At 39.9% G+C, this 23,090-nt stretch overlaps 1 protein-coding gene across 3 annotated transcripts in view; it reads right to left on the reverse strand.

The window, feature by feature from the left end:
* thrb (thyroid hormone receptor beta) overlaps positions 1-10,330 on the reverse strand; it is a gene marked incomplete at its 5' end in the record, with an annotated part of 82,450 nt that extends 72,120 nt beyond the window's left edge. For all 3 annotated transcript variants that reach the window (XM_079176436.1, XM_079176435.1, XM_079176433.1), the window contains one exon: positions 9,989-10,330. The remainder of the gene's footprint in view (positions 1-9,988) is intronic.
* Positions 10,331-23,090: the final 12,760 nt, after the last annotated feature.

Raw genomic sequence — 23,090 nt, forward strand, 5'->3', positions numbered from 1 at the left:
AGAATCTATTATGCTGTAGCTCGAGAAATCCGAATGAATGAGTGTATTGCAAAATCTGGACAGCGGCGCAACAGAGACAAGTGGAAGTTGTTTCTGACAGCTGCAGAGTACAGTATGCACAGCCAGCCAAACATTACACCACCCGCCTCAGTTGTTCAAGAGTCCTGCCTCCTCGTCACTATCACATTTTCCACACTGAAGTAGCGGAACATGCCACTGAAATAAGTTCTTGTTGACACGCTACTGTTGAAACGCTTGGAATCTGCTTTTACATTGATGCTTTTCTTCTTTCCTTCAATAGTGAATATTTCAGCATTGATACAAACCACCAAATCTATTATTAGATTTCAAATAGTTTTGGCCCCAAAAGAAGAATTAAACTGCCATTTTGTAGATGTCGCTACATAGTTGCATGACAAGGCGGAATACTGCAGGACCTTGGATTTTAAATTGGTTTTCCAGTCCACAAACAGTAAGTGACCATGCACGGTGCATTTGCTCTACATATTTTGGATAGCCATTTTTCTTTGGACCCTCTGCAGTCGACTCAATGCTTCGATTGAAAAGGTTTAAACTCCAATTTGTCGGTTCAAAGTATGTTCAGCAAATAACCCATGATTCGATGTGCTAACCCAAGACTATTCTTCCATTTCTATTATGAACATTTCAGAATTGCTTTGCTAAAGCAACACACTTGTTGATTCCAGCTTGTTATTGGTGTTATTGTGCACTTGCCACTGTAACAGGAAGATGTTCCTATTTAAAACCGCACACATTTTGATGCCAAGCTTCCAGTTTCAATGACAGTGATTTATTATATTTATATTCAACTATAGCTCAAAGGCATCTTTGTCTCTTTCTGCTCTTTCACTTGTTGGTCTGGTTGTACAGCATTTTGTTCTCCACGTACAATCAAGCTTTTGTGGCAGGCGATTCCAAACTTTTGAACGATAATGTCTACGTAGGTCTAAATGGTACACAAAGTATCTGACAAATATATAATTATGGTGACAGGAAACCAAATATTAAAACGAGTTGGGGGTAGCGGTGCTTTCAGCTCTGATGGACAGTTGGGAGTTTGCATCTGCAATGGCTTAGCTTGGTGATGAAATAATACTTTAGCATATAGTCCTCATCCACACCAGCAATCTTTGGTGGCCTTTTCAGGGTATCTAGTGATCTATATAGTTATCAAAAGAAGATCACATAGCATAGCCTAAACATGTGTGATTTGGTTGAAAGAAATAGTTCAGCGATACAGCAGCTAGTTTTGGGGAATGTTACAGTTTTTACCCACTTTCCCAGAGTCATAAAGTACTAAATGCCTTAGAAATAATAATAAATACCATAATCACAATCACTTAGGCAGGGCAAGCTTTTCCAAACTTTGTCTGAGGGGAGGCCCACAGTCTTACTTTGAAAAACCTCTGACCTAAAGCCATCTTTACACATAAAATGATAACAATTTTCTTTTTTTACTACTAAGGATCTTGAGATAACCCCACAGAGTCAGTTAGACTAGAGAACTGGCAACATAAGGAAACAACCACACAACTGCTGCCATATTCTGATTCAAGCGTCCTGATTGGTTAATTAAAGTATGTGAAATTACTTTTTTCCCCAAACGCAAATAAGTGACGCAAAACAGAAAGATCAAAACTAATAAATTCAAAGATCTCTCATGAGAAACAACCAACAATGTTCTAACTTTTGGTAAATGTATGCAGTTTATAATGACAAAAGGGAAAAAAACTGATACGCAATCAAATCAACACTTTTGTGCTGTTAATACTAATCTCTTTAAAAGAATTAATTTAATTTTGTTACGGGTAAATCTCTGCTTAGGAAAAACTCAAGTTATAAACAGGTCATGTCAGGTCATTGAACGTACAAACAACTGGTGCAACAGGTTGCGCTGGGTGCAAGCATTCCTGTACAGAGTGGCGGCACCACTGAAAGCTACCACACACACATTTTAGTACATTCAGTTAAAGAACACACAATCACAGCTATTCGGACACAGATTGTTGGTCAAACGTATAGTTAATGCAAATCATAATCATAGAATCCAAACACAACAGAACTGCCTGAGATAATCAGTTGAATGATTTCACAGGGTTGCGGTTTCAGCGGTTTCAAAGAAGTTTTAATCATACGTCCTTGGGGCGTAACGCTGAAGTCAAAGTGTAAAACTGTCAAAACATCAGAGGTACGCATTTCAAATTAAAAATCTAAAAGTAAAATCCATACAGACAGATGAAGGATCATGTTTCTGAACTATATAAAGTATCGGGTACAACAAAGATAGCGCGATGTTTAGACTCGCAGAAAGATTAATATCGAGCGACTTCAATCAGTTCATATTATTACATATTTAAATCATACCAATCGGTTTGTAGCAAGGCCTCGCGGCTCGGATTACTGATTATTAAAAAAAATGAACGACACTAAACTTGTTTGTAGCGATGCATCAACTCGATATATTGGCTCCGTCTTGGTGCCGGTACAAAGCCCATTTAATTTGACAAACAAAGCGAGAGGAGTAAACATGAAGTTATACAGACAGGGAGGTCATTGATTGGACAGTTTTGGAGACAGTCATCCTGCATCATCAGGAATCTAATTCCGGTGACTGACGGAGGTTTATGCAGTATTTCAATGCATCAGATGTTTTTTGGTGTCACAAAGCATTATTAGCATTATTATTAGGCCTATTGTTAGACTGCAAATCAACCCTATGTTATGTATAACGACTTCCAGGTAGAGACAGGACGGATAGGAGTCGTCTTAATGATTTGGGGTTCATTACTGTGTCGCACACTTTTTAATGGAGTTAAGGAAATGACCCAGAGTCGGATACAAGCACAGCATTTTTAACAGCTTTTGACCTTTTAATCAGCGGAAATACCAACGCTGACGTGCATTAGCATTACCAAGGTTACCAAATGATATACATGGCCTTATACAGACCAATTATAAGGTTGCTTCCTGAACAGATTCCACAATCAGCAGATGGATTTATAAGTGGTTTAGCTTTAGAAATCGTGCAAAAATCACATATCTGCTATCTTTAAACGCTGTGGTTAGTAAACGGCACTAATCAGGCAAACAGACCTGAGTTGGTTTTAACTGAACCCTTCAGGTTAGGTGTGAAAATAAATAAATAAATAAATACATTTTCATAAACCTTTTAGAACAACATAATTCACATTTGCACATGCCTCATCAGTACTTAGTTGCAGAATGTACAAAGTCAAATTGTAAGTGTGTCTAAGCACAGTTAAAGTCTTGCATTTTGGTTAACTACGTACTCTTCTGTGGCATGGTTTGTGACCTTTTCCCCAGAATATCCAGTATTTCCACTCAGGATTTATTTGAATGCCCAAATTGAAAATGCACATAAAAACAGGTGGCTGGAAATGCAAATTAATCAACTTCATAGCAATTGCTTCCTGCTGTTCATGGAGTTCGTCGGTTTCGCACTGAACTGCATTATATAGAGTGCAGCGGTCTCCCATCAGCTCATTAGCTCACCATACTGCATGTGGTTCTCGAGAGAATTAGCCAAATTGTTAAAGGGAAGCCTTAAGTGATTTTGTATCGTTCTTCCATAAATCTGGGGAACTCACAAGAGACTGGTTTTAAAAAGTCAACAAAATAAATGCACCGGAGACCACATCCTGGCCTCCTGTCCAGCTAGGGTCAACCTCCAAAGTGTCTCGATCCTACGGCTCCCATTAACCTTTAAACTCAATAGCAACTCACCATTCGACTGCATGTCCACATCTCTTCAACTCTATTCCACCAGCGTGTAATGCAAGTTTTGCATCTAAACATTTGTAAACTCCAAACCCTAACTGAGATAACCCCAATGTCATCATTTCTTGAAGAAGCTCCTTCAGAGTCACAGAAGACATTATGTAACCATTTTCAAAAGGTACTCCTCTAGACTAGGTCTGGGATTCCCCTTTAAGTTGTCAAAATGTTCAAGCCCTGCCTTGCTGTTTACCTGTTGACCTACCCGTCTGCCTGCTTGTTTATCTGAGAGCTGTTTGCCTGATTCAATCCACCAGCCGCCAACTGTAATCCAGCCTCAATGACCGAGTGAACTGCCTTTAAACTCTGTGTCTCGGTGTGAGCTTTTGGATCCTGTTACCTGCATCCTGTTACTGGAACCCTCACCGCCGATGTGATTTCACTTCGCCAACAAAAGCTCAACCTAACCCAACACGTGCGAACTGAGAAGTTGATAATAGCCGTTAAAAGCTTTTATCTGAGGGCGAAGGCAGGAGTACATTTCCAACTCTCTCTCCTTATAAAGATCCACTGCTGGGAGGATAGAAATGAACTTGTAGCCATTACTGAATATTGCAGCTGCGATATAAATGAATGTAAGTGCGTTCATTTTACGGTAAAATTACACATTCAGGCCACAACCAATCCATATGTGGCAGGGCAGCCAGCAGCTGTGGTTATGGTTCATTGATGAAATCTGTGAGAGATTTAGTCGAAGCATGTCCAAATAAGAAATTGTGTAAATTACTTAGATTATTAAAAGGGGAATATATATACACACACACACAGTTTCTTCTTAACGCTACACCAGCCAGTGCAGGAATGTTAATCCCTAAATCGTCTACTACTGTAACACCACCTTAAAAACGCTCGGAACAGTAATTAAAGCTTTTCAGAAAGAAGGCAAACGAAGTTAGCTAGCGAACGCTTAATAGAAGTGCACAGACGTCCCATACCGACTCTGTGGATAATTAACATTTCCTTTTATTATGTATAGTAAAATTGGAACGGTGTATCGTTAAGTTTCGAGGCTCCATATCATAATGTGATAGTGTATCTGCAATTTGGATTGGCATTTTAGTCTCAACAGGATGTGTTTACCTTCGGCTTTAAACTGAAAGATGCACGTTTCATTTGTCATATGCCACAATTCTATAATGGTAGTATTTCAAACGTTACAACAATTTAGTGCCATAGAATTCTTTCCAGTAGCATAAAATAGATTTCATTATGGACTGACAAACAGTCAGCAAGAATCAGATACATTCATACCAGACAACGTTTACTGTGGAATGTATCAAGATTCTCCCATAACAACAATAACTGAGCCCTGTGCGACTACGAGCATGTCTGCCTGTACTTGCATACAAACACACACTTGCCAACTTCCACAGCGGACGGCTTCATAAGCTAAAGCACCAAGTGGAGCAGTGCCGCAGTCCTGGCTTTGAAATCACACCGTAGTTTATGGGTTTACAGGTTTGTTACTCATTCTATGCGTTATCATATCCTACAATATGAAGTTGCAAACGCCTACAAAAAGCAGCAGCTCCTGCATTATCTGAATAAGTGAAGACAATTAGGTAACAACTCCCCTGCGCATTGTACGTCATGAATCATCTGCTGGTGAAAACAAAGCATTTCTATGTCTGGTTCTACGATTCCTTTGCTCCACACGCATCTTCCACACTGCAGTGAAGCACTGTGTTGCGACGAGATGAGATGAACATTTTCCAGCAGAGTGGAAATACACCTGCAACACTATTGCACTTTGATTATTGAAAACACGTGGGACACACCTAATGGCATAATTTCATTGCGTTATAAAAGACCGACATGATACATTATGGGTCTTACTCGTAAAAAAAAAAGTGGTCCCTGGCGGTCTTGGCATCAGTGTACATTAACTACACATCAAAAGCACTACGCCTCAGTAAGTCAGTTAGGAAGCTCATCAGGAAGACTTTGATGCATTTTAATTGTTTGACACATTTAATTATGTGCCAAGAAGTTATTACAATCTGTATGACCCCACTGTGGACACTAGCACTGAATATAATAATAGTGGTTGCATATTTCATAATGAGATGTTTCTGGGACGGCACCGATGGCAGATACTGTACCGCCTGTGGATTAAGTGTGCGTTTAAAGTTTCTCATGTTCACATAGTAACTAACACATGGCCTCCGGGAGAAAGTCTTTTAAACTTGTATGCATGCATATATTTCAGTCGATTAATGTTACTTGAAGCCTTACTGACTTGACACAGCTGTGTTTTCTAATAACACTGTTTTTAAAGAAGACAAACCAGACCCCCGTCAAACTACAATAGTCAGCCATTGAACTCATTGTCTTTATTTACACCTGTGCTATTCCTACTATGACGTGTCAAAATATCTTCAGACAGAGGGCTGCAATTGTATAACTAAATATTCTTACTCCAATATTTGAAAATCAAATTTATTGTTGAGATAATTTTCTGTGGTAATAAATACAAAACTATTGTAACCATCAGGAGGACACTACTAATGTCAGTGTATTTGTATCGTTTTTTTTGTTTGTTTTTTGCCTCTAATCCCTTTGACTCTTTCGCGAGTCCAATCTGGCCCAACGACTCTACTTCTCCCTTGATTTATTACCTCAGTAAACATTGTAAATATGAGTTTATGGTCTCAATCGCTAGCTTGACATCTTCTTCAATACAGCATGATGTTCATTTAGGTCCATCTTGAGTGAAATAGACCTTAAAGCAGAGTACGCTTTAGGGCGGGCTTACTGTGATTGACAGGTGGCTGCCACAGCCAGAGCTGTATACGGCATCTCCGCATTCCAAATCTGGTAACTTCTGTTCATTGGTTGCAAACAAATAACTAACATGGCCACGGCCACAGGCTTCATAACGGCAGTCCACAAACCAGTAGGTGACGTCACGATGACTACGACCACAGCAGTTGAAATAAATACAAGTTTCTACAAGTTATGCTATGTACAATATATGCACACAGCTCATTATGCTTAGGTAGCCTCACCTTTGCTTTGTCATCTATTAGAGACTGCATTATCCGTTCCGTTGTTACCGATAAACATTAACGGCTCTTTACGCCCACACAGATGTTTCCACTTCTGGTTGGACGACCGCTCAGGTTGAAGTTGGGAAGTCATGTGAGGCGTCCAAATCGATTAATAAACAGCTGCCTAAGTTACTTTAAGTTGTACTCCCTCAACAATCTGACTCACTGAATAAGTGATAACGCCTGTGTGTGTGTTCATCATGTATGTAGGACGTTTAATATTTAACACCCTCAAACCACAGGCCGGCAATTACATCCATGTATTATAAATGATGCCAGATGAAAAACAATGCTTTTAATTCAACGAATGCGAAGTTTCAAACTGCTGCGCATGTGTTTAATGAATATACACTTTGACTTATGGCTACTTAATCAAATCTTTTTTTTTTTTTTTTTAAAAGAGTGAATGAAAAAAAAAGAAATAATTGCTTTTAATTTAAAATAAGCAATTTAAAGAACTGAACTGAATCAATTATCTGTAAAAATGAGCGTACTGAGAACCAGTGTGACAGTGTCTGTGGGCCTGACAGTAACGTAAACGGCACAAATTGAATTGGACAGATGAAAAAGGTCTTCATCAACACGTTCAACTCATGCCTCTTTACCCACTGCATGTGTTATGATGCCACTGCTTTCCCCTATTAGGTGTGGAGACTTGTCAGACAACTGTCAGAGGGGCGGGGAATCCATCGAGCAGCCCAACAAGTTCCAACAAACACATCAAAAGGGGTAATTGCATTTAACAACCAATACTGCATGGACAATTTGTGTTCCTCTGTTAAAATGATTAATAGTAACAGAAAAATAATACATAAAAAAAACCTGCATCTGGTTCAGAAAATCTCAGAAATAGAAGTTAGCAAGTTTAAGCAAGTAGGTAAGGTACTTTTAGATTAATATAACAACAAATCAAATTTGATTCTTGTCATTTAGTGTGAAGGTATTTTGATTTTTAGGATTATGACACGAAATACTGCTTTTTGTCTCCATCTGGAGGTTAAAAAAGGTCAAATGTAACAGCCTAAAGAAAGCACGAGCAGCTTTGATCATTACGAGCGTGAGAATCTCTATTGCTGGCTCAAATGTTGCTATGCAATTCATAGTTTATGCACAAATCCTCTCTCTCTCTCTCTCTCTCTCTCTCTCTCTCTCTCTCTCTCTCTCTCTCTCTCTCTCTCTCTCTCTCTCTCTCTCTCTCTCTCTCTCTCTCTCTCTCACACCCATGAATGTGGGCTCTCCCTAAGGTTGATTTGCAGACTCTGTAGCCCTCAAATTATTTTTGTCCACTCAAATCTTTTTGTCATCGATATACTTCCATACTTCCAACAGGCTCCCACTAAACAGTGCCGACAGCTGGACGACCTTAAATACCCTCAACTGAGAACTGATGCTGCCTTCAGTAGCTCCTTGGAAACTCCCTTCTTTCATGATGTAATGTATTTGAGTGCTGGATTGAAAATGAAAATGGCAGCGTCAACTATGAAGCAAGTGTTTGTTTTTTTAATGCATTCATGCTATTTGTTTAATGTGTACAGATAAATACAAAATGTGCACAAGCCAAAAATGCTTTAATGTCGAAATATATCATGAAAACATACTATTAACATCATTTGAATACAACCCAGACTTCATATTAAAACTTGATGTCAGGTTATCTCACTCCAAATGAAATCAGAAGCTGATGAAGACAATGGCTGAAATGCTTCGTCTGTTGATGTGTTTTTACATACATTCACCAAATGTTACTGGTTGTGGCGTGTGTGCTTTTAAAACATGCACATTTGTTTTGCTACACTGGCTGATGTCATAGTTCCAATGCTATAAGACCCTAAACATCTCATCTCGACACACGAGACAAAAAACAACAACTCCCACAGTCACCTTGATGAATCGTTCATGCACGAGTACACTTGGATTTTCTGACAGCCTTTGAAGGCACCAATTTATGCTCATTTGGTAACATGTCACCTATCATAACGCGAACTACGGCACAAATGACATAGCCTACGATACATATTATCGTTTGTAAATACCTATAGCTGACTTTACCCTCGTGAACAGATCTTTCCCCGACATGAGTGGCTCATATTCTCTCAAACGAAGCGTTCGCAGACCAACTCAGACTTCAGTTTGTGCAACGTTCAGCTGCACTGAACTGAACTGCACCGTTCAGAAGTGCAACCTTTCAGGTCACTAATGCGCAGTGAAAGTATTGCTTATTTTGCGTTGCCAGGTGTTGAGTGCTTCAGCGAAGTTCATGTTGCCGAAATTAAATTAAAAAGGAAAGGTAAGGCTACGTCAGAAACAGCGAGCTGAAATACATTTCTGACATATATTTCCGGGTCACATAAGTAAAAGTGAAGCAAACCCTGCAAGACCAGTATTAGAGATAAACTGGTGGCCCCTTCTGCAGGTTTTGGGGGAAACAACTAACTCCCTTAAGTCTTCCTAAAAGCTAGCCCGGATACGTGCTCTTGTACTGATAGAACCTCGACCCAAACATGTAACAATTTAATGAGCTCGCGCTTTTTGTTGAAATGAACAACCCAATGAAACAACTTCAAGGAATGTTTATGAATTATTACGAGCCAGCGTTCAATTCGGCGTGAATACGACACGCCAGAAAGGTAATAAAATCGAAACTTTTTCGATCAATTCTTCCTTCATTCCGCCATCTCATCCCGACAAAATACACTATCGTAGGCGTAAAGAAGCGGTGTTGACCAATTTTAAAGTTGAAATATCACAGTAATTAAGTACTGCTTGTTGATAAATAGCACTCCGAATTGTCATTTGGACTCAAGTAAATCTGGGAAGGTCTCAGGCATGTTCACCCAGGTGCCAACCGTCTGGCGATTCGCAAGACGGCATTGTATTGCCAAAAAAATGAATGTAGTTCGGCAAACATGTTTCCCTCCATTGGGCAAAAATGACACATTGGCGGTGATGTTAAAAGCGTGAACATTAATATGAACATTTTGGCTGAGGAAGCAGCATGTACGGCCATGTAGCTGTTACACTGTCAAGCAAAGCCGTTTTTTTTCTTCTTTTTTTTTTTTTTTGGAGAGGCTGTCATTGGCTAGACTCTGGTCAAAAATACCCCAAAAAATTAAAAAACATACCGCATATGCAAGATGAAGCTCCTATCCAATATTATTTGGAGTCCCAGTGCCTGTGCATTCCTCCTCAACTGGAACCAGTGATGATCTCCGTCGGTTAAGCTGGACGGGACACAGCGCCAGGTTTTAACCTGAAATGACCCGCTCTAGTGCATATCAGGCGAGGGGCTGTGCGTCTGCGTGTGCGCCGTGTCTGTGTTGAGTGGCTGTAGTATGCGCTAACAGTGTATGCGGCTACGGGAGTCTGTGCTCTGGACGACCAAAAAATTAAAAAAAAACTTCCAACATGTAGCCGAAAACAAACATTAAACAGCGGCACACTAACGAAACTGACAATTGTATCGCTCCGACTGATCGCTCCGGGGAATCAGAGAGTCGAATCACGGGCAGGAAACCGAACCAAATAAGCCTCGCCCTTATTACAAACTCCCAAGTTTTTTTCCTCGCTTTTTTTTTTGTCGATGGCGGTTGGCTGTTATTACAGTTGGCCTACACACTGTTCTAACTTACCGTGAGTTCAACACTGTCTGTTCAAGGAAATCCAGCAGGAGGATTTTTAATGAGTTATTGTTGTCGTTATCATCATTATTATTATTTAGTACAAGGCTATATTATTTATTGTAATATTGTTTGAAATAAACGGAAATAACATGACATTTAAATACAATTGTATATTATTTGATTGATGATCAAATATATCTTATATTCGTTTCCATATATAGGTTGTTTTTTCAATCTTATTTATTTTTTTATTTTTTTTACATATTTTGCAAGTGTGCTCAACAAATCATAACAGACAAAATCATCTCATATAGATCACCAATCAGACTGGTATAAATGTATGGGGCACCACAAAGCTGAAATGTGGGTCCCAATCAGGTTTGGCTGCCGGTTCCACGGCGGATCCTCCTTTGTTGGCCCCAGAGAGCTTCATGTGGGATTTGACTGGGCTGCCAGTGGGGCCCGTGAGTTTAGTTATTTATACAAGAACCATATCCCTACCAATCCCCACATTCTGCAGCCTCAGTGGGGAATACATGGTCCACGTTGAGCTAATACCTATAACCCATTTGGGCCCCGGCAAAAGCCCCATGAAATCCCACCATAGGGCCACCATGGAACCTGCGGAAAAACCCAACTGGAACCCACCTGTAGCCTAGGTGGTTAGCACCTGGGCTCCATGTGGGCTTCTGGGTTCGTCCCTTAGTGCCGTTGCTCCCTCTTATTGTAATGGGATAGCGGTAAAGCTGAAAATACATCCATCAATCAATTAACTATACCCGCACATCCTTGAGGGTGATGTGGGAGGAGGGGCTTGAGCCAAATCCAGCTGACATTGGGATTGGAGGCGGGATGGACATGTCTCCAGTTAATCACAGGGCTGGCACATAGAGACAGGCCGTTCACACTATACCATACGGCAGAATGGCTGTTAATAATAAAATTCATTACAATATTCAACTAACACATTTGTAGTCATTCTCCCACTAGCTGACACGGAATAAATCACATTCATCTTTAATGCAACATTCTTTCAACTAGATCGCTTTCATTTTTAAAAAGGCTCACGTAAAAAAAAAAACTCACAAATGTTTTAAATGCCAAAGAATCTCAGTTCCAAATGCATCTAAAATAAAAGTTTTTCAGAGATATAAATACAAAAAGGTTATTTACATGTAAAAAAAAAATATATATATATATTAAAATAATTAATTGATTTATTAGTAACTTAATTTAAGTATATTCCTGAAAGCATGACATCTACAATATTAATTACAATATTAATTACAGTTAGACACCTTACATAACAAAGTGACAGGCACAAACATTTTAACATTTTAATTTGAGCAATATGCCGATATTTATTCTGAGTAATTAAGCTTGTAATAAAGAGGGGCCTTCCAAAAGGCTAACGTTTTTGCTAGCTCATGAAATGCCCTAAAGGGGCCCATTAAGTGGGAACTACGAACTGTAACAGAACTCGTAAATGTCCCAAATAGACTAACCGGCTGCAGCCCATGTCCATTTAGCCCACATTTAACCGGAATGGGGCCTGCGTTGTCAGCCTATATGGGCTTGCCACATGGGACCCATGATGTTGAACCCGTGTGAGACCTACACAATTTTCCCAGCCGAAGCCAACGCCCCAGTGGTACCCATGTAGCTCGCATTTAATCCACATGGAGCCCACATGGACATGACGGCAGGGAGGGCACATTGACTTCTCTGAATGTTGTAACTAACTTCTGGGTCATTTTTGGCCATCCTTGCTCTGCAATGACTAACTACAGTTATGTGGTATGCTTTGAAAAAACAAAGAAACTAAATTACAACATGATTTCATAAACTTTGCTTCATTTTACATGAATTTATCTAGTGTGTGTGTGTGGGGGGGTCTTCTAAGTCTACCTGAGAGAAGCAGTTGCCTGTATCTCATTTGCTTCTCAAAGCACTGGATTTAGTGTTGGATCGACTCTCATGGCAGAGTTACAGCTTACAGGTAAATAATTAGTGGAAGGTTTCAAAGTCTTCTGGCAGCGATTTGTGATGTCCCTGTCATGCATAGCGTGCCTTATGACACTGAGCAGTGTGCGCAGCCCTGTTTGCTCACCTAACATCAACTTTTCTTTGTGTGCTGTATGTTTCAAGTGTGTAGAAGGACGTTTGGCTGCTTTTTATGCATGAGTCAATGTTTGACACCAATTATGACTGACACTAAGGCCACGTCCACACTACTCCGTTTCCGTTTGAAAACGCATATGTTTTACTACGTTTACACTGAGCGTCCACACTACGCCGGCGTTTACGAGCACCGAAAACGGAGGAGTTTGAAAAAACGCTCCCGAGGACGGATACGTTTGAAAACGCCGGGGTTGCGTATTCGTGTGGACGGTCGAAAACGGATAAGTTTGGAAACGATGACGCCCACACCCGCGTTCGCTCCTTGATTGGTTCTTAGCAGTCACGACGTGTCCTTCCCTGATTCGTCACTCCCCTATCACGTGACCCTTTCCCGGAAGCTCACAAACAACAACATTGATTACCGATAGACTACCAGGTTAATTTAACATGGACAACTGATTACAGGCGATACTGACCTTGTTGTCTTTACTAGCAGCTGTTACTGGAGCGATTAGCGAGCGGCGTGACCAGCGGCGTTATCAGCCCTACGGAGCGGCCGTCTGAAGTCACGGTTAGCGGCTTCAGGGAGGGTGATGGACACAAAACGGAGAACTTTCCTGTCCTTATTAATGCTTATTGTGTTCTGCACAACTATTGTGAAGTCCGCAGATAAAATGTAAAGGAACAAAACAGTAATTGCTCTGACAGATAGTTAAGCCACCAGCAGAGCTACGAGTGAGAACAGACAACAACGAAACTGAGAGGGAACGAGTGAGAGACGTGTGTTGACCATATTTATGGACCAATAATCTAGTAAACATTTAAGTGTTGATTTTAAACTAAATTTGATGTGTGAGAGAGAGAGCAAGACCTGCAGCGCTGTAACTAACGTTTAGTCTGAAAAATTAAACTTCTAAAACTTTCCACGAAATGTGTTTGTTTGAGTTTATAGAGGAAGATTTTAGAGAAGATCTTAAGTATCAAACACGACCTTTCATTATTGACCTTACTTTATTACTCTGTCGTATTTTATTAAACTAAGCAACCAATCTACTTCCTGTTTACATTGACACCCACACGCATGCCCAGTGTACTTGAACAGTCACGTGATATTCGTTCTCAGGCGTTAGTATGGACGGAGATCATCTGATCATGCTGAAACGCAGTGACGGAGTAGTGTGGACATGGCCTAAGAGGACAGAGAAGCATGCTTGATATATTATCTACTCTAAGACATCCAACAGATGTACGACATCTATGGAAAATGGTATTTTGTTTAAATGCAAAAGCAGGCAGTGAGCTGCAATCCATTTACCACCATTTATGTGGATGTCCTATCAGTGCTGATGGTAAATATAGTAGCACGCTATATTGACCCAGAAGTTTCTCTTTGTCACTAAACTGACAGACAGACTTAATTGCCTTGTAAACTCGTTGTAAAATACGCTTCATTGAAAGAGCAAACAACATAGAACTCACCAAACAGGTCTTGGTTAGTCTTTCCACTGTTCCCTGAATATATGAGTCAACCCAAACACTTTAAAATGTACACTCTAAGAAATCCTCGCCCATTACATCCTCAGCACTCATATTCGGGAATTCCATATTTGCTGATGGAAACGCAAACAAGAGCAATAAGAAGGAGGTTTTTGAGCGGCATTGCGCCCCACAGTTACCAAAGCTAAAGCAGGAAGTAGTTTCTCCAACGACATTGCTGTCGCATGAAGGAATAACAACAGATTTTGCAGCTGTGCCCCAGAGACACAGATAACATCGGCAAGAACTGCTGGGGTTTTTTAAACTATATCCCTAACTCATGAAACTCTTGAAAATCAACGATCTGTCCCTTTAGGTTCAGAGCATTCCAGGAATTGTTCTGTGATGTCTGCACTTCCAGTTTCCACGTAGTGAATGAGCAAGAACATGTTGCATTCTATTAAAGGTGTGTATGGGTATCTTCCTATTGAGCTAATTGTTCTCTCCGCCTTGTCTTTTCTAACGTGGATTCCTTCCCCTCTCTTTGATTCTGAGGGACTCACACCAAAGCTTGACTTTGCTGTTGGTGTTTTTTTAGTAGCTGACACAGTTTTCGTTGTCAAACCGCTGAACTGGAAAATATCTCTCAACACAATGTGACATTATTAATGTCACATTGTGTATGATAGACTGCAGGAACAAGAACAACACACCAAACAAAAATGCGCTAAATGCAAAGAGCAGTGCAGCTACAACTTCTCTTAATCCCAATTTAATTATGTTCAAATCTTGTTGACATCAAGGTGGATTTTTGTTTCAAGAGCTCTTAAACCACCTGTAAGAAAATGTAAGGTAAACCACACGCACACACCTTCATTATGTAGTGTGGTGCAGGATGAGGGAGAGCTCAAACACAACAGGAAGGTTTCGCTGCAGCATGCCAAACCGCAGCTGCGTAGAATCACATGAAGTGTTGTCAAATGCAGGATGATAAAAACAGAACCTGTTTGCATCAAGTTCACTTGTCCCTGAAAAGAACACTTCGTTACTGATCTAGTGCTCAAAGCACTTTATAAAAGTCTCATTATTTAACAGGACAGATTATTTCATTTGGATGATCTGCTTTCTAAACACATGCAAAGTTTTCAGAACAGAATTGAAGAGTTATCTTTTGTGTTTGCAACCTTGCAAACTCAATATCATGTTCTTCAAAAAGATTTCTGATATTTTTGTTGAAATTCTCAGAACATCCTGACAGCAATCAATGAATCAAATGCTCTGACCGAAAAAAGAGAAAAAGACCTGAAGGGACGGGCTCGCTACTTTGAAAAGAGTTGGCAACACTGGGCTTGTTTTTTTGGTTGAGTGAGTTTAGAAAGCCAGTGTGATCTTGCTTCTCACGATTACTAACCCTGCCTTGAAGCTTGATATTATCATTGGATCAACTGTGTTTGTAGTATGACAGGGGTGATGAACCCACAGACATATTTCGCCCAACTCTGCAGATATAACAAGCTTTTTAGCCTCTTTTAGCTTGTTTCGGTTTTACAGAATATTTGCTTTTGGGATCAGTCACTCAGCTGTCAAAACCCCTTTGCAGCAAAAAAGCTCTGACAAACCCACTGTACTCCACCTGCTGAGCACCAAATGGCAGACAGACAAAGTTAGTGAGCTGGTGAAAACATTGCTCATTTATCACTCTACTAATCAACTGTTCAAAAAAATATGTCGGCCTCTGGCTGCAGATGTGTGGTGCTGCCTGTGTTATTTCCTGGAGAAGCCGATTCTTCATTTGTTGAGCTGCTGTTGTCACGCTTGACTGTGATTGGTTCAGCTATTTCAGAGCGATGACAGCAGTGATATTTATTAACCCATTTCTACCTGCAACGGAATGTTTTTAATTTGGTGGAAGTGTTGTCTTGGCATGCTTAAAGTCTGCCTAAGGCAAAACATTTAAAAATATATCAAACCCTTTGGCTGAAGAGTGAGCTTTTCTCATATGTTTTTGCAATATACTTAAAAAACAGTAGTCAGATTTTTAAGACTTTAGTCCAATCTAACAAATAATACAGCTTTTTTCCCTTATCATACATAAAGTCTTTGGGCACAAACGTGTTAATCGCGTCACCCTTAGATCTACATTCACCTTCATACAGCCCGTTGCACTTTGTGCTTGTGCTTGCACGATTGAAATAGGACACATTATTTTAATTACCTCAAAATAAAATAAAGTCTGCATTGCATATATTTAAGTTAATATACCGTCATCGTGTCTGTTAGTTATATGGTAAAGCATTTTTAGCCAATCATAGAATGAAATAAACAAAGTAAAAAATTATTATTTATTAGCACATCTCATGGATTATTGCCTACTGTCTTACGTTGAAGAACTCTCTCGGTGTTTGCATCCAGGCCAACATAAACATTCATACAGCCTATTGGCTCAGTGCTACTTATTCCCACTAGAGAGTCCTTGGAGCATGGTGAGAACCATTAAGCGGACTCTTTAAGTGTGTTTAAACAAATCATTTGTGCTCGGGGAGAAGCTCAGAGCAGTGAGAACACCTGCACATCATGAATCACAGGCACTTTGGAGGTATAGTTACACAAACATCCCCTTATCTCGGAAGGTCAGTAAGTTTAGCTATAATTAGCTTACATAACCTAGATAGCTTTAGAGTTGCTTTGCCTGTCTACAGTCTTATTTTTACCTTTTTCATGTCTCTAAAGCCCCCAAACTGACAAAGCACCAGATGTTCAACCATCGCAAAGTTTTAATGTGCAACTGAATAAGTGTCAAGGTTACCTTCGAACCAGCTTGGCTCAGTTTCAGAGCATCATCATGGGAAACTTCTCCAGATGCCCTTGATTCCAGGTTTTGTCAGTGAGAGTAACGAGGAGTGCAAGAGCCTGATGAGAATCTCATCAAGTGGTTCAAGAGGAACCGGCTTTACATCAGTGAAATAAAAAGAGTGGGAATTGATTTTTAGCTGATAACTGTTGTCATCCAGAGAGACGATGTGCAGATGGCTCATTGTTAGGTTACAAAAATACTTTGGGACGGACAGGCTACATTCAGTGATAGAGGGTAGGGTCCAGTTATTCTGCATAATGCATCTATTCTTCCCTCAAATACTACACTGAGTTAACACCTCAATAAACTGTCACTCGATCCCAAAATACTCTTGAACCAGTACCAGGGGCCGAACATCACAACACACACCAGATAAATCATGTTCAGTATACATGCAGCAACATATTCATCCGGCATACCAACATAACGAGAAGAAGCTCGGCTAAAATCGTGTGATAACCATTTTTACCGAAACGAAACAGAATTCCAACACCATGCACCTGAAAGAGCACGCAGTAAAACACACCAACGGTGCATGAACGCATAGCGGCGCTAGCTTGCAGATGGTTGATATAGCAGAAGGAAGCTGCTGCTGTCATGAACCCCGTGCAGCTATTTGCCTCAACTTTTTAAACTTGCTGTTGGCTCCTCAGAATCCACAGTGATCAAAATGATAGAGGAACTATTTTTACTATTTCATTTCACAGGGCTATCTATACCTCCTTACCAGCACTGAACAAACATGAGCTTCAGGGTTTGATTATCCAGTCTGGTTTATAAGTTAGCAATACTTGCTGTATCAATTGTGGCATATAGCGAAACCGTTTTCTCTTTTTCTAAACTGCAACCCACTCTAGTTGGCTACGTGATGAGAGTGGAGAAGTTAGATAACATCAACCTGTAGCTATGGTACAGTAGAATTGGAGATGGTACAAAATACAGAACATCAACATCACCTCGTTAGCACAGTCTCTACACATTTGTGAACATATGTTCTTCATGTGAACAGCTGGTGGTGATGCACATTTGCACATCCACTCTGTAACTGCCGTCTAGACAGACACAGATGCGTATTTACACGCCATCCATATATTCTAACAGCTGTAGTTCTGTAAAAGGCAAACATCCACCAACTTGTGAAGTCTGTTCAACAGGAGCTCTGTATTAGAGGAATTTAGATGTTGTATCTGGGTTGACTGTTCATTTTTGTCATTGTTTTATTGTCCTCAGTACTCCCTATTTTCACTTAATTTCTGTCTTTTTTTGCCTGCTGCAGTGACCCAGTTTCTCCACACGCAACTTCACTGTTTTGGTTCAGTCTCGTGGCTCTCACCAATCTTGTTTCCAGACACATAACGCTCCGTTAAACCCACAGAAGACTACCTGGCCAGCACCAGGTCGCAGACAGACCAAGTTATCAGCTAGCTGCCGAACGTTGTGGAGCATTTAGCAGCTTAAGAGTCAGATATTTTTCAGGAGTTGGTTGAGAACAAAACAGAGCTAAAAGGAGAGTTGATATTAGACGTACGACGGTCTAGTCGTCAGTAACATGATTGCAAATGAATGCCAATCTTGCTCTGTATGTGCGGGATGTATAAGCAATTGTGCTAACATGTTCACCATAACAAACTAACAAACTGGAGCAGGAGTCATGCTGATACTATCTAGCTAACAGTCACTCTAACTAACTCATTCCAATGACAACAAACAAATTCAACATTGTGTTATTAGATAATGAAACCTGTATAGACGTGTCAACACTCATTCAAATATTTCTCCCTGTAAATCTGACGTAGATTTATACGATTTTCTTATCACCTCTTAATTTTGCCAAGACTCTGTGTGCCTCTGGGTGGGGTTGGTCAGGGCCACTGAAGCATACCAGGTATTACTATTTACAGAGACAGTGCTTGTGTTGAAATGTTATCACAGCTATTAGGGCAAAATGATTTCTCACTGCAGCCATGCCCAGACTCAACAAAACAAGTGAAAATGATTTCTGACATAGAGTCTGAAATGATCCGAGCAGACTCTGTTATGATTGTTTTCTGCTTTGGCATCACTGTCACTCTTACTACTCACGTATTTATTCAAACGATTTTCCTAATTCTGCCTCCTGACTATCGTGGAACTCTACATGTCAAGCTTGGTATTATAAGACCACTCACACATGGTGAGCATGCCTCTAAAGTTCATTCCTCATAAAAGAACGTCTTGAGCAAAAATTGCATCAATCTGTTCTATATTTCCCAGGCTCCTCCTGCATCAAAGAGCGTTCTTCTCGTTTTCTGTGTTTTGTCTGAAGTGTCATCCTGCAATGTAAAAAAACAAACAGCTGACCTCATGAACCCGCCCCCTCTCTGATCTCCTCCACCTATAAATAAAGTTTCTGTCTGTAGATGAGTGCCCGCTCCCTTTAGCAACTGGGGCATTTTGTTCTGGGAGCTGTCAAGTGGAGTTACAATCAACATCAGCACAGAGGCCTCCAGACCGGTTCACGCACGTGCACACGCGCGCACATGCACACACACACACACACACCTCATTATTAGTTGTTTCACAGGTCACCATGCAGGTGAACTGACATTAACCAGAAAGTGAAACCAGCTCTGGACCGGGCCTCTGGTGGTTAAACCCGTCTATTGCAGAGATATGATGTCTCGTGGACAAATGCTTCAGGAAACTGCTGCATCGTATGAGGTCATGCGTCAAATATATCAAATGGCCCAACGGAGTCGTAATTTTGGATGGTGAAAGGTGAGCCCTCTGGAACTTCCGGCGAGTCATGGAAAACTCGTAAAACACCTTCCTAGATTACTTCTTAATGTCCACCACCTTGTTCACTAGACGGTTTCCCATTTATTTTGCTTGGTATTATTGTAAGATTCTTGAACTTAGTCTCAGAAACAGACAAAGTGACATTTACAAACTGCGATTTTGTGCAGTATAGCATCAGACCGATTGAAAACTGAGGTATTAAGATAAGGGATAGTGTATCCATGTGTTGGTTTGTTGATGGAGGAAAAGATTGAAAAAGTGAAAGTGAGCATGTGGCTTTATTTGTTTTATGATCTGGCTGTATTATGCGTATTAACCATAGCAAACATTTATCTATTTCAGCTGAAAGACACAAGTGTGCTTAACATGCTAACACCAAAATTCAGGCCTATTTTACATGAAAAAAATTAAAACCATCAGGAGAGCAAGACCTCAAAAAGTATACAAGTAAAAGCTCATCAAATGGGCTGTTGTATTGTCAGTATTGACAGGTAATACCACAGCTGGTATACAGTTCTAAGACCCGTTTTAATAGTCTGTATTTGTCAACATTTTGGCACATTGGCACCATTAAAAGTATGCAGAATTTGCTTTTAGCAGTTCCTGTTTGCAGTGTTCCCATGGATGTTCAGACAACTATTACTGGATTACTTTGACACTGAAGAAAACTTAAAAAAACATGAAATTCTTAGGCAAGTTCTGATGCGTCTTTTTAAGCAGATGTTACCCTTGGGAGGTGTAAGACTCTGAGTGATATCAATATGTGTATCATGCCTGTCTGTTAAGATTTGACTGAATAATGACTCACACTTACACTCCCAGTATCTTTGTCTCACATATGTCACTCCGCACCTCCCATTCAACTCCTCCACGCCGCCCTGGGGAGGACTTTTGGCTTTCCCTTTTTGGCTTTGTCCTGCTGAACGTGCCTGTCTATTACAGACCATATCCAATAATTTCCAGATGGTTTAAATGCCGGAATGAGGAGTTAAATTTCTATGAAGCACAGTGAATATTTTATTCTCCACCTGTCCCTGTCATGTTAAACCCATCCAGCTTTGGCCTCATGTTTAGTTGCTGGTATCTTATTAGCAATTAGCGAGGGCGGCTTCTTTCATTACAGTCCATACAAACCATATTAAATCAAAGATGATTTTCGGTCTTGATTTGTTACGTGTCACAACTTTTTAAACCGTGCTAAAAAGATTGCCTGCATGCTGCTCTGTGAGTTCATTATTATTTGGGGCATTTTATGCCTTTTACTGTAGGTGGCAACATTGGAGAGACATGCAACGAAGGATCCTGGTTGGACTCCAAGCAGGGACGCTGTGGTATAAGTTTGGCTTCTTACCCCTAAGCCACCACTTTGTATCTTCAACATTACATCGTCATTTTTACTAAGTAGATATATATACATCCAACCATGTGAGATGCAGGTTTTTTGGAAAATGTCTTGAGTCTTGAGAAAATGCTCTTGATCAGCATCACAATTTATTGATCATTTTACATAATTCATGCAACATTGATATTAAATAGATAATGCTCCTCCCACTTTAGGAGTGTCTCTCAATAATCAACAGCAACATGTGTTCAATCTGCCACTTTATGTGGTACACATACTGTAAGAGAAGACAAAAACTGAACTAAACTATACACCACAACACGTAATTAAGTTTATTTACAAGAATATTTTAAGAAATTGCATATTGGATGAATGAAAAAAAGACCCCTAATGTAGATGCACATATTTGTTTTAATTTCCTTTTACTAAATTATTTGTAATGTTTTTAAGGAAATATTGAATAATTGTATTTATTGGGCCTCAAACTGTTATTCAAATGAATGTGAGCAGTTTAGGGGCAATGTCTCTGAAGAGAAACCGCTAAAAACTCCTCGACATCTGAAACATGACACGAGGCTTCAACTAGACATTGACACTCTTTTTGTACGGAGACACAGGTCAAAACGTTGGGTTTTGTTTATCATGTAATGTATTTTTTTTTAATGTCAAATCTTATTTGGAGAGTGAGTAACAATATAAATGTAAGCAGTAAGAAGTATGACTCTCCCTTTTGAAATGTAGTGGAATAGAAATGTAAAACAGCATGCAAGGGAAATACTCGCGTATTCTACGTTTCTGATGTTGGACTCGGTAATATGTGTCGTATTCAGGGCCAAAGCATTCAGGACTCTGAGTCTGAGGTCATGTCCTTGGTGATATTTTTATGAATTTTGCAGGTTGAAAGACATGAAGTTTCAATTGTACCATTACACACATATTACACTTCCACCACTAAATACATGCAGTAAACCCAGCAATAACTCACTCACTTGTGTTGCTGACATCTGACGGGCCATTATCAGGCCGATACCATGTAGATAGTAGTGGAGGTCTCTCTTTATTGTAGTTTAGTATTGTTATCTTTTACTTTTTATTTTTTAGAGAGAGAGAGAAGACCTTTTAACCTGCATAACGACACATAATGTCTTGTTACATAAGTGTTCAGTTCACACTCTGCGAGTTGGGAAATTTGGAAACTTGGCCTGTGTCCAAACTTTGCTCTGGATGTCTGATGGGTTCAAAGCGCAGACCTGAAACACAAAGTAAAAAAAAAGGCAGTACATTATTAAAACAGAGCCTTTTAGTGAGAGTGACTAACACCAAGTGAGTGTTGCCGGGTTCGCTTCAGGTCACAGATTCGGTGAAGACGAGTACTGTACTGCTTGAAGCCGGTTTGATTTGTCTGGACTCCTAATGTGTAATCCCAACAGCTGGTAAAACAGTTTAAACACACACACACAGTAACCTCAGTCTCTCTCCTGTCACCATGAAGACCTACCTAGCTGCCAAATCTCAAAATCTCTGCATCCTGGCACAATATTAATAAATGTGGCTTTTGATATGAGCGCTTTGTATCATCGTAGTTCCTCACATGAACACATATATATACGAATGAATCAGCTATCTGCTCTATTTATGTGTAAGTTTAATGGTTTTATCTGATTGGTGGACAAAGTGTTGGTCCTGTGCCACATTATGTAACATGTCAACCGCAGTCTGTTGCTACCATCAAGTGGTCATGAGTGAGAACTGCACTTATGTTTGAGCTTCTGATTTTGTTGTTCCATATCTTACTATCAATACCTCCAATTAAATAATTTCCAAGTAACGCAAACATGCAAAATAGAGTAGTTTTTACTGTAAATAGACCTAATGTAAGCATAACATATGTAACCAAAACATATTTGGATTATAATGCAATGACTTAAGATATTTTGAACTTCATTTTCTCCACATATCACTATCCTGTTATAATTGTTGTAGGTTTGTGGAAACGCCTAAAGTGATAAGACATATCTCAGTACTCTACATTA

This window comes from Pholis gunnellus (assembly GCF_910591455.1).
Source record: "Pholis gunnellus genome assembly, chromosome: 16".
In the NCBI taxonomy this organism is placed as follows: domain Eukaryota; kingdom Metazoa; phylum Chordata; class Actinopteri; order Perciformes; family Pholidae; genus Pholis; species Pholis gunnellus.